The sequence below is a fragment of the Channa argus genome, chromosome 10, assembly GCF_033026475.1.
Source record: "Channa argus isolate prfri chromosome 10, Channa argus male v1.0, whole genome shotgun sequence".
In the NCBI taxonomy this organism is placed as follows: domain Eukaryota; kingdom Metazoa; phylum Chordata; class Actinopteri; order Anabantiformes; family Channidae; genus Channa; species Channa argus.
Genome location: NC_090206.1, coordinates 24,110,037 through 24,127,494, shown reverse-complemented (window position 1 = coordinate 24,127,494; position 17,458 = coordinate 24,110,037). Strand labels below are relative to the sequence as shown.

The following is a 17,458-nucleotide window of genomic DNA, read 5'->3' as shown; positions in this document are numbered from 1 at the left end:
AATGATCTAAAGAGCTCAGATACCAAACGGTCAACTTCAATTATGTCCCCACGAGTAACGAGTACAGCGTACTACAGCTCCCAGGGTGGAGGAAAACAACACCATGACAAGCAACGCAGCTGTAAAAAGCTGAAATGATTCCATTGACAGAAACCCCGTCCTGGCAAAGGACTAAAGAAAGCTCTCAAGACAACACACTGTCAAAATACAAGTGCACAAGGTTTATAAACCCCAAGAAGACGCACAGGCATTAAGGCATCAGATTACTGTACTGTGATGCACTGCAGACAATATGGCTGACTACACTAACTAAAAAGCAGCTTGTTAAGCATAAACCAAGTTGACTCAATTAAATCACGTACCTCAAGACGGCTGCTTGTGAAGAGTGGGTTGCATAAAAGGCTTTCGGAAATGTCAGATATTTCCTTTTTATTTTCAACTTGCATCAGTAAACAGGGCTCTGGTGCAACAGTGTGATCTTGGCTACGTGTTGGCAAGATAATCATCCCCAGGACCACCAGCGGCCATCCAAATGGTGCTTTATTTTGGCTGCAGCTGGTGCATCAGCTGTGTGCAGTTCACATTGTAGTCACATTGGAATGTAACCAACTGGCTCCTTTCCTGGTCCAAAAAGCCTCGTGTGTGGTGAAATACTTTGGCAGATGAAAATACACATACACCAACCACTTCAACCATCTGCAAATATTTCCAATCCTGTCAGCCGCACGGAAGAAGTTCATTTACACTTCACTTAAAACACTTCTATAAAGGAAAATGGACAGTGTTTATCAGCATATCCAATATATTTAACTAGTGCAGGCATCAATATACTGCTGTAATTTACAGTTTACAGATTCTTGAATCATCACCAGTCACATTCACCTTTCCAAGACTCATCTGGGCTCATCATGCATCAACCTTATCAACAATGAGCTGGGTTTTCATGCGAATATTTTGCAATAATTGGACAAATTCCATGAAAATCACCCAAAAATGTGAGTGTGCAGATGGTTCAACAAAATGGCGCAACAGGGCCGCAAACTGAAAGTGCACAGAATGGAAAAAAAAAAGTTAAAGTATTTCCAAACATGTTAGGTTTTATCAAAGCCAAAAAAGAACATGCACAGTATGTTTTCATGCAGGCATTTGGCTACTGGAAGTGGTCAACACTGTCTAATTACGGTCAGACAATCAATACAAACAACGTGACCTTACAGCTACCAGGTCAAACTTTCTGAAGCTGCAAAGGTTTGCTGATTAACAGTTTAGTCAGAAAATCAATGTGCAACTATTTTTTTTCTTTTAAATGACAGCATTCATTGTTTCCAGTTTCTGTGTGAGGGTTTACTGCCTTCTTTCTACATCATTGTAAATTAAGCGTGAATATTCGGGCTTTACACTGTTGGTCACACAAAACCAAAATTAAGAACTCACTCACTCAACTGCAAGATTCACACTAAATGCTCCAAACACAAACTGAGCATGAACACGTCCATTATGCAATAAGGGATCGTTTGATATATTAACTTGATAAACCTGTGTGGATTTTATTCATTGATAGCTAGTGGTTTTATTGTTTTTTTTATAGTAGTTATATAAAATGGATGGTTGAGGCACTGTTTAGAATAGCTTATTAATTTCATTTGTACGTGTTAAAATGACAGATAAAGTTCTATTCTTATTCTATTATCAAACCTTCTTCAGCCTGATACACATCACCCCCTACAAAAAGAAACTGCAGAGAGATGTCACGGTGTTGGCAGGGATGAGCATTCTTAAAAAGTTTAGATGGCCTCCACTCTGTTGTGCCCATGAATGCTGTGAGAGGCTGCGAGAGGCTACTCATGCTACGCAGTTTCCTTACGTTATTGGGTCAACTTCCACAGAAATCTCTGATATGCCAGAGATTGTACACCAGATTATTTGTGGGCATCGTGAAGCCTTTATCACTATGATGGAAACTCCCAGACCTTCCAGGTGGGATTATATGACAGACCCAATGTTTGACTGACAGTTGAGTCACACATTCAGTATAAATATGACTGAGCCATTTCTGAGCAATTTCTTGGCAGAGGCATCCAAACTATAATAAACTGCAGAAAATCCTGCACTTATAGTTGGAGCAGCATGAGACGAGTCTGTGACACCAACGGTCGGAATCCAGACAGCGTGCTTAAAGAAACACAGCACACAGATGTCTCCAACTAAAATAATCTTTGAGTCGCTACACTGTACACCTCATCTCTGCACCCACTGGTCAACATGACAACAGTCTCAACAGGACTCAGATTTAAGCCAGGCACTGGACATGTGCATGTTGACCTCCATCTGTGAGTCTGGATGAACAACCAACCAATTAAAACACAGGATCAACGAAATAATCACACAAAACAAAGGTTTTTGGTTATGATAATGGCTGCAAAGACGTTGATGTAATATGAAGCTCATCGCAGCTCGGGCAATAACCCAGACAGTGTTTGCAGGGAGCTTCCAAACTGTTGGTTGCTGTGTGAGGTTTTACAGCCTTGCTTAAATAACTGTCGGCCACCAGTTTGATTCTTACAGGGCTGCTCTCTTTCTGTGACAGTGTCCCGAGGCATCGTGCTCTTCCCTCCTGCCACACTCATAATAATCTGTATAAAAGCATGATTAGGACTTAACGGCGCTGTGTGACTCTCTCTCCCTTGTGATTATGTTGTCCTTATGCATCACTTGTTTCTTTTCTCCTCAGTGTGTGAATAACGTACTTGTGTTGTTTGTCCTCTTTCCAGTTTTTTGTGGTGGTGTGACAGTAGTGTGGCTCAAATTTTTAACATCCCATATTTTCTAATGTAACTATTTATTCGGGTAGTGTTATAAAGACCAGAATGTATTTTTCAAGAAAGACTTGAAAACAAAAAACTATTCATACTCATGAAGGAAACTCTGTGATAAAATTCTATGCACAAAAAAAACAATCACAACATTCAACAAGGAAAAAAAAAACAGACAACACAGAATATTAAAAATTAATAAATCACAAATCATACAAAACATCAACAACTAAAACTTTAAAACTGCCAAGACAAATTAAAGAATTTAACTTAAGGCTAGTTTTCACATAGTACCCCAGAACTTCCCCTAAGGTTAGTGCATACGTATGAACTGACCAAGGTTAGATAGTTCTTGAATCATATATATAATATAATATAAAGAGTAGTGGACCAAAGATAGTGGATACAACCATCAGCACATTATTTACATATTCTACAATTCTGCATACCATAAACATATGTTCTTTATTCAGTACATATGACACGTAGTGCTTGTCTGCTCTACCTCTGCTGCTCTTCTTAAGGTTTATTGGGGGGAGGGGGTTACCTTTCCATGGTGTAAGGTTAAACATCTAAATTGCCACTTAAAACAAGTTAATCTGGTGGACATGAACAAATGATTAGCTTCTGATACTAGATGGAATCAAGAAAAATAGAAATTATGTTACAAATGCTGACTCAGTAGTGCCTGACTAATGCAATCTCAAAAGGCTAAACAATTTTACTTTAATGCCAAATAGGATTTTAAGATGTATGCTGATGTTGAAATTACACATCTACAGTAGTCTTCCGTTAATTTAAAGCTTAAAGTTGTAGGTATGCCTGCATGACAACTGAAAGTATAATGATCCAAAGGATTTTGCATTTTGTATCATTTACAAAATAATAATCATAAAAATAATGTAAACAAATTATTTAAAAACAGGTTTTATCTTTGCAGCAGATATAAAAGGTTTCATTTTGTGTGACATTATTGTTAAAATTAAACCTTTTTGCCCCCAGTTAGTCTTTATGCAGAAATGCTCCATGCCGGCAGGCAAGGCAGGCAACTGACAACAGTTAAACTATGTACAGCACTGGCTGTGTGCAATGTGTGCAATGACACTAGCAGTCGCAGACCTCCCTAAGAGGACCCCAACTCTCAAAACCAGTTGATGAAAAAAGAGGAAGAGGAGAAAAAAAGCAAGATAAGTGGTAAGTGGAGCAGATAAAAAGATTAAATATAATACTAAATAGTGTTGAGTGTTAAACACTGCCAGTGTAGCTGCAATTGTGGTGAAGAGACAGTTGGTATCACATGGTTTCTTTTCTTTACTTTGACATCTAACATGAGTTCAGGTATCTAAGTAAGTTAGCGGAGCAGCCTAATGTGTAATAAGCTTTGCTGGAGTCCGAGTCGGGACAGAAGAAGTCCGCTTGTTAGCTTAGCACGCAGGCTGCAAGTAATCAGCGAACTCAGACAATACTTTTTCTGTTGGTAACTGATGAAAGCTGTGTCCGACTAAGCTGACTGTCAAGCTATGAACTCTAAGTTATGAAATTTAGATGCAAAGAACGTACTATTTTTGTGCTATGTGCAGTATTGTGGTGGTGATTTTATTGTATTTTCCATATCTTAAGCATAGGGGTTTTGTGATGCATACATTTTTGCCTAGGGCCCCAACAGCCTCCAGGATCTCCACTGCCTATATGTTCAGCTCTGGTTAAAGTGTTGAAAACTTACACTTCCTGAAGGACTTCCAATCGAAAATTATCTAAACCTAAACTGCCGGTCCCTGTCAAAAATGCCACTTCTTTAATAAAACTCCATGCTGACAGTGTGCAGGAGTCCATAACCTGCCACTTATCCTGACAAGGTCTGACGATATACTGTATTTTAAACCTATATTTACCTAAGGAGGGTTTGCTGAGCATGGATTTTATTCAACGTCTCTCTGCTCCATATTCTTAGTTACTCCCACTGAAACCACTGTCACCTACATTTTACAACTTAGCAGCTTAGCACCCAGGAGGCTGGGTAGGTTAAGGGTACTCCTCCTGTTTCTTTAAAGTTTCATAGCCACTCATGGTATTTAAACAAAGAGATATATATATAAAAATCTTACACTAAGAAGCTTGATTAAATAACCTTTGGCCCATAAGCCACAGCCCCATTAGCAGAATTTTATGCTTTTCATTTCCCTGAAGACCTACTTCCTGTTGTGAAGAGGATGTTGCCCCTCTGCTCCCTTGTTTATGTTTCACTTTACTGCGACAAGAAGAGGATCAAACAACAGGCCATAAAATGAATAACAACTAATTATGCTATTCAGTAATATATATGTGTAAATGGCATAAAGTAGAATTATGTGGAGTGGCTAGCGCTGCTGCCTAAAAGCTAGAAGGTCCCCGGTACAAATCCCAACAGGCTGTGGTCTTTCTAGGTGGAGTTCATGTGGGTTTCCTCTCACAGTATTTGTGGCCCTAATATGCAGAGCAGAAAGAGTAGGTTGCTTCTCTCCTTAGAGTAAATGCCCACAAGTTTTCGAATGTTGATTTTTTTTATTTTACAAATAAATATGACAGAAAAAATGACCAAATATTTGAGAAAATGAAAATAGTGCTTTTGCTTAAATTGGGCACCTGGGTCACCTTCTGTAATGCTGACAACAATTAACCAAGTATTTAAACAAATGTATAAAAACCCAACCATTCATAGAAACACTGCAGACTATTTATTATACGACAAGAATGATATTTATTACCCCACAGGACATAGAGACCTGGACCATTTACCCTCAGTTTCTGAAACCTAAAAGTGACTCACTACTTAACCAAAAAAAAAAAAAAAAAACCCCACACAGCAATACACACACACACACACAAACACACACAATAAAAACCCCTTTGGTCAAAGTGGCCAAGAGCTCTTCAGGAGCCTTCTCACATCCAGGGTAATTACACCAGAGACCCCGAGGAAGATAAGGGTTTACAGAAGGGGAAACATCCGGGATGCCACCAACCAATGCAGTCCAAAGTAAGAAATATTTAAATACATTAAAAGGTGAAGCACCAAAACATCCTAAAAAGCCCTAAATCTTTGCACCTTTTCCTTCATAAACTACTTAACTGATGTCATTCAAAGTTGTGATGATATTAAAAGTTGTTGTGTGCTAATTTTCTAATACATCACTAAACCCTTCCCCTCCTAAACTCAATCCACCCAGGACATCTGATACTGAGGATATGTCAAAGCCTGTGGCATCTAATAGACACATGCGAGATACAGTATGTTGACAGCGCTGTGTCAGTTTTGTTCTTTTAGCCTGAGTTGCTCTTTGAATAAAGAGATTGAAAAAATGTTACATGCTGCAGCTTTAAGCAAACTGCTCGTATTAAACGGTAGAAGCTGACAAATATAGCATTAATGACAGCAAACTCTCAAACGAATTATGTAAGTTTGGGACTAAAAGCTTTAGATTTTCATTTCTTACAGTAAAATATTCAAAGCCACCATTCAGTCTGTGGTGGCTGCAATAAGGAGGATGCAATGAGCCATTGCATGGGTTTATCGGTTAACATGCGCACAGCAGCGTAAACCTGTCCTGCTTTTCCTGTTTTAACCACAAACTGTGGGCTGTAGGCCGCAGGGTGAGATTCACACACCAGAGGTGACAGTTATCGCCATTTACTGTACATGCTGGGCTAAAGTACAAAGCATAAAGTCATTAATTCCTCATTTGGCCAGCTGATGTTCATTTACAAAAGGCTTTCTGGGCTTGTTGCTATACTGACAGAGATGCTAAATAGTGCTGTCACTTATGCGTCGTTCTCTTACGGACTTTCATAAGAAGTTACAGAAAACCCAGACCTCTGCTGACCCTTCACCACAGTTTATAAACTGCTGACAGACCTCTGAACAAAAGCTGACTTGTTACATTGTCTGTTTGGTTCTTTCAAGACAGGATCTGTCCAGAATACCATGGTTTACTGTGAGAGGAGACAAGAAAACTGCAAGTATCGCAAAACAGTAGTGCAGGTTTGCTGATGAAAAACCTCTGGCTTCATGCATTTGTCCTCTGTGAATCACGTAATGCTGAGTGTGCTGTGAGTTACTACAGTGTGAAAAAGACCTCCAAAAGCCAACTGGTGTCCAAGGTGGCAGAGAAAAAAAAAAAAAAGGCGAATAAGGTTTCACCATTTGATTTAAAACCACAAAAAGAAAGAGAAGTCATCAACAACTGATTAAATGACCGTTTAGTTTTTACTTGCCAACATTGTCTGCTTTTAGCTTCTCCACTGTGATGATTTGCTGCTTTTCTCCGTTTACACAGCGTTATCTATTTGAGGGTTTGGATTGTTTGTTGAAGATAAAAGCCATGATGAGCTTTTTAAAAACAAATAGCAATTGGGCAGATTGAATGATAATGAAATAAGCTTTAGTAAAACTTTAATCATTTGTTCAGAATTAGTTTAAAAAAAAATGTTTTTCCCCCCCATTCAGGTCTAAGGTTAATCTGAGAAAGAACCAACCAAAATATCATTCCCACTGTAAATGAAACAACAAAATAAAGGTAATTTCTCAGTCGAATCACAACCAGATTAAGCATGAGATGTCATGATGGCCTCTTCAAATGTGGTCATAGCTAATCGGCTAACTGCAGGATGACGACCTAGCACCCGGGTTCTGTGATTAACCCCCAACACAAGCCACACTGTGGTGGTAGAGTGAAAGTCAGGACAGGTTGAGGGTTACTGTAAAGTTAGGAGTGTTTGTTTCACAATTCGGGATAGGGCTGGGCACTACGGAAAAAAAGTCTTATCGTGAATTTCATATTTGTTGATATTGATAAGTATCGCGATACAGGCCAAGTCTTTATTCTTTGCTGACAAGCCCTTCTGAAGCAAAAGGAGTTCGTCACTGTTGTTGATCTAACATCTGCCGTATTCTGTTTCTTGTATTGGTGGTGTTTTATCTTAGGTGGTGGAACAAACATTTGTGTGAAGCTTGTTCTGTTTGTAGCCTTGTGTGGGACGTCCAAGTTAATGGCATGTACTGTATGTAAACACATGGCAACGCAGCCATATAGTCAACATCGCAATTGTACACATTTTATCATGGAGCAGAAATAAGGATTAAAGATATAATGCCTTCGACCACGCTGTCACCAGCAGGGGCATAAAATCTCTATACAAAATGTCACATTAGGGCCACAAATATCACAAAAGACAAAAGATGACCAGCATCATATAAGCTGGATAAGTTTCCAGCATTTTTGCTTAAAGCTGATTCTTGGATTATCAGAGGAGCTGACGATTCATGTTAGCAATCCACTTTAGGAAGTCCACATGTCATCTGTGTTGTAGAGGTAGACAAGTCACAGTCAGCAATAACCAAACACCTCCAACACAGCTGGGGAGGGAGAAGGTTACATCACTTGACAGACAGAATGTCATGCAGACCCACATTCAGCATCCTTGCACTTCATGTTTGCAGTCTTCCTGTCTTTATTAAATTGGCTGAACTAACAAGCGAGTCTGGAAGCAGCGCAGCACGTTTATTAGCCTGCCACTGCACTACAGAATGAACAAGCTTGGAAAATGAAGCCCTAAGAATGACTAAAGATTAGCCTAATGTGTGTGATGGTCATCATCTGTCATCTGGGTTTATGACAGGCCTTATTCTCCTCGTTTGAACAAAGACAAAAAGTCAGCGGCTGGATCTGAAACACAAACTCGCTGCCTGTAGTTTTACGTTTTTGCCATGTGTCTGTTGTAACGTCTGTCAGTGTTTTAATGGCAACAGAAAGACAAGTCACACAACTGGAACTGACACTTATTTGAGATGTTGACATAAAACAGAAACGATCAGTGAAGCATAAGCACAAGGCCGTGATTATTGTCTTCAGAGGCCAAACAGCCTGTACAGACCAACATGACTAAAGGATATACGTGTTGGCACTGCTTTTATATGAATTCTTGTGTCCTGTGCCCTCCGAGAATTCTTCATCCCGTGGGCAAACAGTGTAATTTAAAACATTTCTATATCTACTGGTGTAAATATTAAGTCTGGAAATAAATCATCACCGCTGCATTCAAAAGGGAATACATGTCGTGTGAGAGTTTCATTAAAACTCCACTGCAGCTTCTTCTTGTCCTCTATGGCCAGAAGGAAGCTTCAGGTAAATGTATTTGGTTCGGAGATTTTAAGTATCCCTTGGTAGTTACGTCTTCTAACGTATTGGCTTCGGGTTTTGGCTGAATATTGCATTTGTAATCTGATTTACTCCTTCACACCACTTTTTTTTCCTACATTTCTAATATTGTCAAGCGTTCAAAACAACTGTGTTGAGGACTAGAAAGTAAGACCAGTGCCAAGGATGTGAACAGATTCCGAGCTGCAGCTTGATTTGTAGGAGACAGATTTTCCACGGTGGCTCAGTAGCTTATTTGGGGAGCTGCCTAAGATGATTTCCTGTCCAAGATAAAGACAAATGCAACTTCTCGCGCTTCAGTTACTGTGGGGTTTTTTTTTTTTATTATTATCAAGCACTTAAGAGGCCATATCCTGTTCTCCTGTCCTGTAAGGCTCACAGTTTTGTCAGACTGCCCAGTGGGAACATTAACATTGTTTAAACAGAGTGTGGCTGCATGTTTTAGAGTAGTGGGTCAACACAATTTTCCTTTTGATAACTTGTAGTCTTATGCGTTAGAAATCTTGCTAAAAGCTCATTACATGTTGTTCAGTTTCAGGTCAGCTGTCCAGAAAAGCTGCAGGTAATTTGGGGTTTCCCCTGCACAGCAAGTAGGAACTTGACCTGAAAGCTGATGCTTGGAGAGCGTGTGCAGACTTATGCAACGACTGTATCATGTTGGATCAGTAAATGCAGGCCGAGCAGCATTCAGCTGAACCATCATTCAGGCAAGTGCAGGTCCTTCAGACGAGCAAAGCTCGGTTTGTTGCTATTCTTTGTGTTTAAGTAAATGTATATTCAATTAAAACATGCAGCTACAGCAAAAAAGAAAAAAGAAAAAACAGCATCCCTTCTCTTCTGACTGAGGCTTTAATGATTCAGATTCTGGTGTCAAGCTGATACACTTTAAAGTTAAAAGAGTGAGTGAAAGCCAGATCACATTCTCTCTGATGGTGCAACGAATCACAGAGTGGCTCTGCTGTTAAAACATGAGCACGCTGAGTGCAGTTTAGCAGCAGCATGTTGCAGCGTTTTAAGGCTATTGAAGCTCATAAAAGCAGAGAAAGCACTTGCACAGTGTGTGTACTTTGAGAAATCACAAATTAATTCATTAGCAGGCAACATGTGCGTCAACTGCTTTCAACAGCCCTCCTGGTAGGAGGGTTGAGGGTCTTAGATTTTGTCAATCATCACCCACTGCTGTTTGGAGCCGCCAACATGCACATGATGATAAATATGGGCTCAAAAGGGAGCCACATACATTCTGTGGCTGTGGAAAGAATTTGTACTTTCAACTTAAAAAAAAAAAAAAAAAAGTAAATCCTGGTGCTTTATTTTAACATTCAGTTCTGCCAGTCACCCTGAGATTAAAAAGCAAGTGGCATAAATATTCTCTACAGTAAACTCACAGCCAGCACACTCACCATCTTTAAAATTAGCTACAGCTTTCAGGACCTGAGATGGTGATGCACCATGTGCCCTCTAATTGGCTTCAGACAGTCACTGTCCAGTCAGACTCAGTGGAAAAGACAGGGTCAAGATGTGTCAAACACCTTCAGTTTTACACACTTTCCACATTTACATCTGTAAACAGATCAAATATTCACAAACCCTCTCTTTGTATGACTGCAAATCACCACAAAATCTTTGGGGCTGCCGTTTGAGAGATCGAGCCTATAAGGCAGCTTTAATGTACAGCAAGTTCCCCATGTTTACTCATTCCTCTAATGTCCCTGCACCAAAGTCTAAGGCTCACAGTCTACTGCTGTGAGCATTGATCTGGTGGTCGCAGATCCAAAAATGTCTAGACGTGTAGGTTACAAGTGAGCTAAATTTGGCTGCAAAGTCAAATACCTGAGTTACATGTAAATGTCATTTCAACAGCAGAGTTGTATCATAAATACATTACTTTTTAATGCGAAAAAATAATACAAATATGTAACAGGAAACAAAGCAACCCGATTCCAGGAACTACCATGTTCTCAAAGCATTTCCAGAAATTAGGACATTTGAAGAAAGAAAATAGTATTGCTTCCATTCAAAATTACCTGAGGCTTGATTTTCATCATAAAATTACTCTGCTTTATTGTTAGAAATTCTCATCCCTCAATGCAAATGCACTGGCCTGCATTTTCCTGGATTTGATGGATACACAATAGTTCCCATATTACTAAAAAGTCCACGATTCTCAGTATGTGACACTAAACACTACTTATGAAATTACATTAGTACATACAGATACACTGACAATGTGAATGCAAAAAAAAAAAAAAACACCCACTGTGTCCAACTGTGCACACATCATTTTGCTATTCAAATAACAAGAAGTTTTTTTTTTGTTTTTTTTTAAGGAGGTTTTAGAGACTGGATCACAGACAAAACAACAGTAACTTAAGAAAACGGAGGTTTTTATAGCAAAGCTATAGGATGTGGTCGAGACTGTGCTCACAGCTGAAGAGCTTTCAGTTTCAACCAAATACAAACCTACACTCCTACTACATCTTTTGACCTGCAAATAACCCACACAAAGCTGTGGTGTGACAAAGTTGAGGAAAGATGCGTCCTGCTCTATTCATCAAACACACACACACACACACAACTTGCTTGTGTGAAGAAAAAGACATTTTTAGCTGTAAACCCCCTTGAAAAAAACACCAACCAAAAACTGTACAGACTTGTTGGCTGCTGTCTGCCTGCCTTCCCCCCTCACCACAATGTCACACAGGGCTTGTTGCTGCAGCAGCCTGGCGAGGGGCAACAGCCACCCTGAAGAAAAATAAATGCACCAACTTTTGTGTCTTGAATTAATCCAAACCTCACGCAGATCCTCCACACACGCACACACACACACACACACACACACAAACGGACGAACTGAACTTTGGACGGCAGCAGGAGCGGGTTTAGCCTAATGGTGGACCATGAGCTTTTCTTCAAGAACATTCCAGCTCAATGGGAAAGGAAAACTGGGTGTTTGGTTCAGAGGAGCAAGAGCATTTAAACCTGGCGAGACACGCAGACAGGCGGCTGCCACAGCCTCCTCTCCGACACGGCCAACCGTGTGCATCCCACTTGGCTTTAAAGCCGCCTTAATAAAGCACTTTCCACCTTAAAAAGCCCCCCATCCCCGGTGTGCAACTGCAGGGCCCGGCGCCGCCATACACCACCACAGAGACACATAACACAACACGGAGAGCATGCCCCGTAGCACCGAGCGGAAAGAGACCTGCGAAAAATGAGGAGCAGGGGGCACAAAGCGGGACCGTATAGCGGCCACGGAGCCACCGGGGACGACGCATGCAGAGAACGAGTCTACTCGGAAGAACTAACCTGTTTGAGAGCACCGCTGTCCGCTGGATATTGGGTTGAATCCGAGTTAAATCCACTATCAGTAAAACAAAGAGGCGAAAATGACCGAAAGGCCGCGGAACAGGCCGAAACTGCACTAGTGGAGCAGCGAGGCGCATGCGCACCGAGCGGAGTGAAAGGAGGGGGCGCGTGAGTGCAGCTAATTATTAAAATTGATCCGCGCTGAGTGTGTCATTTATTATTAATTATGAGGAAATAAGAAGCATGTATCGATTGATGCTGTAAGCCACGTCACGTGAACCCATTGAAATCTATTATTAATTGATAATTTTATAATTGTCGTTGTTATTACTGAAGCGCGGGTTTACTTTACTATACTTTATTAACAACGTGGTAGGATTTAGTGCTTATGGGTTAGACGGTATTGCCATTTTACTACAGTTGGGTGCAAAATTTTGCATCCCCTTATTTTGTAAAAGAGTAAAATGTTTTATTTCTATGGGCATAATACTTAATGCACATACAGCTAGTATATTTTTTTTATGACCATAAATGAATTAAAGTTAATTTAAATAAAGTTAAGTCTTATTTATTTATTTATTTATTTATTTGTACTTCTTTTCATACACTCACCATGTTTGTTACTTCTTGGGATCAAAGAACATATGTGCTAGTTAAAGGTGCATTATTATGTTGGCTTTAGGTTAAGTTCACATCCCCTTCTATTTCATTTTAATGTATGGGGGTTTAAACATAACCCTAATCTAACATAACAATGAACATTCAGCTGGTACAAATGTTTTTTTTCTTCATCAGAAGTAACAACAATGGACAAGCAGTGTTTAGGAATTTATGTTCTATGGGTGAAAGGTCTGTACTGCATGAAGGCCAGTTCAGCACCAGGACTCAGAGGCACTAATGCACCCCCATATCATCAGAGGTGCAGGCTTTTGAACTACCGGCTGATGACAAGCTGGATGGTCCCTCTCCTCTTTAGTCTGCAGGAAACGGCGTCCATGGTTTCCAAAAAAAGAATTTCCAATTTTGATTCATGTGACCACAGAACAGTTTTCCATTTTGTCTCAGAACGCGGAGGCATTTTTGGATCGCATTTACATATGGCTTCTTATTTGCATGATACAGCTTTAACTTACATTTGTGGAACTGTGTTCACATACAGTGATTTCTGGAAGTGATCCTGAGCCCATGCAGCGATATCCAGTAGAGAATCCACAATTTTTAGACACAATTTATCAGAGATTGGTGAACCTCTGACCATCTTTACATGCTGAAATGCTCCTTTTATACCCAGTAATGTTTCTGACCTGTTGCAAATTAACCTAATTAGTTGTCAAATGCTCCTACATTTGTTTTGTTTTTTAATTTCCAGCAAGTACTTTTCCAGCCTTTTGTTCCTTCTGTTCCAACTTTTTAAGATGTGTCGCTGGCTTCAAATTCAAAATGAGCTTATATTTTCCATTAAATTGTTTTTATTTACATTTTACACATCTTCCATATATTTTTTTTAATTGGGGTTGTAATTAATAATTGTAATTTTTAATAAAGGAGCATTTTTTTATTACCTGAATATGCGTTAAATATCAAATCTTCTTTGCAATTTCATAATATGGGGGTGCAAACTTTTGCAGCCAACCATGACTTATGACAGCATCATTTGACGGCAAATTTTATATATCAACATTATGATTATTAGCCTACAATTTATTTATGTCTATAACTTATTGCAGGTTGTTTTCATTTTGAATTTATTTGTAGTAATTTTACATCTGGTGAACACATGGTTTTTGTACATGTCATTGTCGTATTGAGTTCTTCTCGTCTTCTGTCTGCAATTTGTTTTTTAAATTCCTGCTCTGCTTTCATTTCTCCTGTCTGATGCAATGAAATTACTAACAGTTCAATTGTTTGAGTTATCGTGTGAAAAATCTCAACCATTAGATTATGTCGTTTATCTGTGGTCCCAAGAGCAGAAATTGTGATGAATGGTTTGTGGTCAGTCTCTCAGACAGATTTTGTTGTTGCTTTTTTTACTTGTTGCATTGTGAAAGATGGAACAAAATAAAGACATGATAATATGCATATATACAGTAGTTGCAATCATCTAACACTATTTAACAACTCTTCGAATTGCAGAAGATCTTATAAATATTTAAGATCAAAATGTATCAAAGGCTTTTTGCCATGACTAAATTCAAATCTAAATCTTTACCAATATAACTCAGGTTAAGCTGCAATACACATTTACCTGGTTTTAAGGCATCTTTGGAGGCAGCTGTAAAACTTTAAAGTGCAATTTTTGAAACAAACCACAGAGGAATGTCTAGAATCTAGTCAGTTTAAACATATTCTTTGAGATAGTTAAGTTACTGTATAAAATTGAAAACACTTATGGTTATGCTAAGATTAGGAATGGTTTGGGGTTAGGTAACGTCTGGTGTGGTTCTCTTTAGGGGGTAGAGTTTGGGTGGGACTTTACTTTCTGCCCATAACTGTGGTGGGATCCCTGAAGAACATGTGGAAGATCTATTGTCATGAAAACCTGCATGGTGCACGTTCTTAACTGGAAATAATCACTGAAATATTAGTAGTCCCAACTCCGAAAATCTCTGCTTTTAGCTCAACCACAGGCCGACATCCGCTGGCCCTCAGACAATATGAATCTCATAAATTCCCACTTACAGCCACATTTCTAGTCAGGGGCTGAAGTAAAAATAAAACTATGTTTTGAGACTCCAACACAACAGAGCATCTTTCTTTTTCCTTGTGCAGGAAGTGCAGTAACTCAATTTAAGCCTACTGGTGCTGCAGTTAAGATAACTTAATCAAGCCTGAGTCTGTTCCAAGAGCTGCTAAGAAGATGCAAGTAAGTTTGAGTTTAGAATATTACAGTAACTCCAGTGACTTAGGAAATATAAATGCACTTTTTCAATCAGCCTTTAAATGGGAGCCTGTGTTGGTTTAAACCTACTGTCATATGCTAATATAAGTCACTGTAGGGCAGGGGTCACGGTCAGTGTTTCAATTCCCAGCTCCTCCTGTTCATATGTTCAAGTGTCCTTGGGCAAGACACCAAATCCCAGGTTGCTCCTAGTGGGTCAGAGCAGCTTCTTGCAAGGTGAGCTGATTATTGGTGTGTGTGTGTGTGTGTGTGTGTGTGTGTGTGTGTGTGTGTGTGAATGTGTAAATGAGAAGCAACACTGTAAAGTGCTTTAGCCAGACTATATAAGTGCAGCCCATTTGCCAAGTATAACTATCTATAGATTTCCTACAAGAGGAGTTTGTGTTGGTGAAACATAAGGTATTTACTGTTTTTGCTTTTCAAGAGAGACCTGAGAACAAATTACAAACTATTCACACATTAGGAGCATAGCAATGCAATTAATTCACCCAAACCATCATCAAATCAGTCACAAACTTGCCTCAGTGAGTTTTACAGTTTGTACAACAATGGCACCCTGTGTCCTTGGGCTGGATGAACAGAAACCCACAGTCTGTCGCAATAAAAACACAACACAAGTGAAGTGAAAAAACGATTTGCCATACAGACAATTCAAAAGAATTCTGGTGAGTTTGATGAAGGAGCCATGATAAAAACATCTGAAAACACACGAATGCTATTTGACACCTATACAATTTGACAGTACATTTATGAAAAAGTGTATTCCTATGCTGGCTGATAACATTTGTAAAAGAGATCTCAATATATAAACCCGGACTAACCTCTCTGTGTGTTGCCTTTGCTCCTGCTTATCTCAGTCCTAAATCTGGTATGGGGAGACCCCTGGAGCTCACTTAAATAATCTCTGAGTTGATACAAACACGCCCAGAAAGTGTTGTCTTATGGTTAAGCAGAGCAGAAAAAATGTTTTAGAGATTTGACTAAATTAAACTTAACTTAATATAAGTTGCTATATTTTACACTTTGATTGAATTCCTTTTTAAACTCTCGAAGAAACTAAACGAAACTAAAACAGACAGCAGCAAAGGGGGGGGGGAGGGGGGGGGAGGGGGGGGGGGGGGGTGTTTCCTGTTTTCCATACTACAATTAGAGAGAGTGAAAAACTGAAGAGCTCCCACTCTGTCACTTTTCCTGCTAGACAAACAGTTGAGAAGCATCCGTGCGGAAATACATTACCACGGTGTCATAATAGATTATGGTTATTTTCACTATTTAAAAATGGAAACCCATATGATTTCTGTGCAACGTGCACTGCATACATTTTTAAAACCACATGCCACCATTTAAACTGACAGGTTATTCCGTGAGAAACGGCAGCGAGGTGGAGTGCAGACGTGGTAGAAGTACACAAACTTACTAGTCAAGTACAATGCACATACTCGCCTAAGAAAAGTACTACAAGTAAATGTCACACTTCACACTTGAAGATCTGTATTACTATAGACCCTTGACGTGGACCACAAACAGTAGATAGCACTTTATTAGTTTATTATAAATATGCAACTACAAGTGTTCTTACGAGTGCAGCTGCCAAATAAATCTAATTCAGTAAAATCAACAAAAAATGGAAACATTACTCCAGGAAATGCAACAGCATTTGTTCACAAGACATGAACATCAAAGAAGCCACGGCCACTTAATGTTGGCATCAAAATCTAAGACGCCAAGCTGTTTGTTGTCATGTATTAATATTCTGCTCTTTCCTCTAAATAGTCCAGATACTGGATGCGATTTCTCAACAGTAATTATGGCCATTTTTAAACCAAGTCCCTACAACAAATTAGCATTTAGCTAATGTAAGCTCCATGTAATTACACTGCCGGTTTAAAGTAACAGTTAAAGGTTGATTTTAAGCAGACAACATTCACTGGTACCCAATACATAAATATTATTTAACTAACTATTATTTGGTTATTTGGCAACATTTACTTATTGTATTTCCCATTTTGTGTTACTTTTTGTTCCAAATTCAGGCAGGTAATAGCGATTTTTGGCTCTAGCTAACTTTCTAACTAAAGGTTGATGTTATAATACATTTCTTTTTTCACATGAAACGCTTAGAAATCCGGTTTTTGAGATAGTGTAGTTCTGTCCAAGGGTGAATATTTTTGATTTCTGGGAGAAAAAAAAAAAACTGGACTCGATTTGGACAACAATGTTATCAGCAGCATAATGTTAATCAG

General features: G+C 39.2%; 1 protein-coding gene across 2 annotated transcripts in view; it reads right to left on the bottom strand.

Annotated features, from left to right (window-relative positions):
• LOC137134244 (polycomb group RING finger protein 3) overlaps positions 1 to 12,453 on the bottom strand; it is a 59,274-nt gene extending 46,821 nt beyond the window's left edge. For both annotated transcript variants that reach the window (XM_067518860.1, XM_067518861.1), the window contains exon 1: positions 12,317 to 12,453. The gene's annotated coding sequence lies outside the window, so the exon portion shown is untranslated. The remainder of the gene's footprint in view (positions 1 to 12,316) is intronic.
• Positions 12,454 to 17,458: the final 5,005 nt, after the last annotated feature.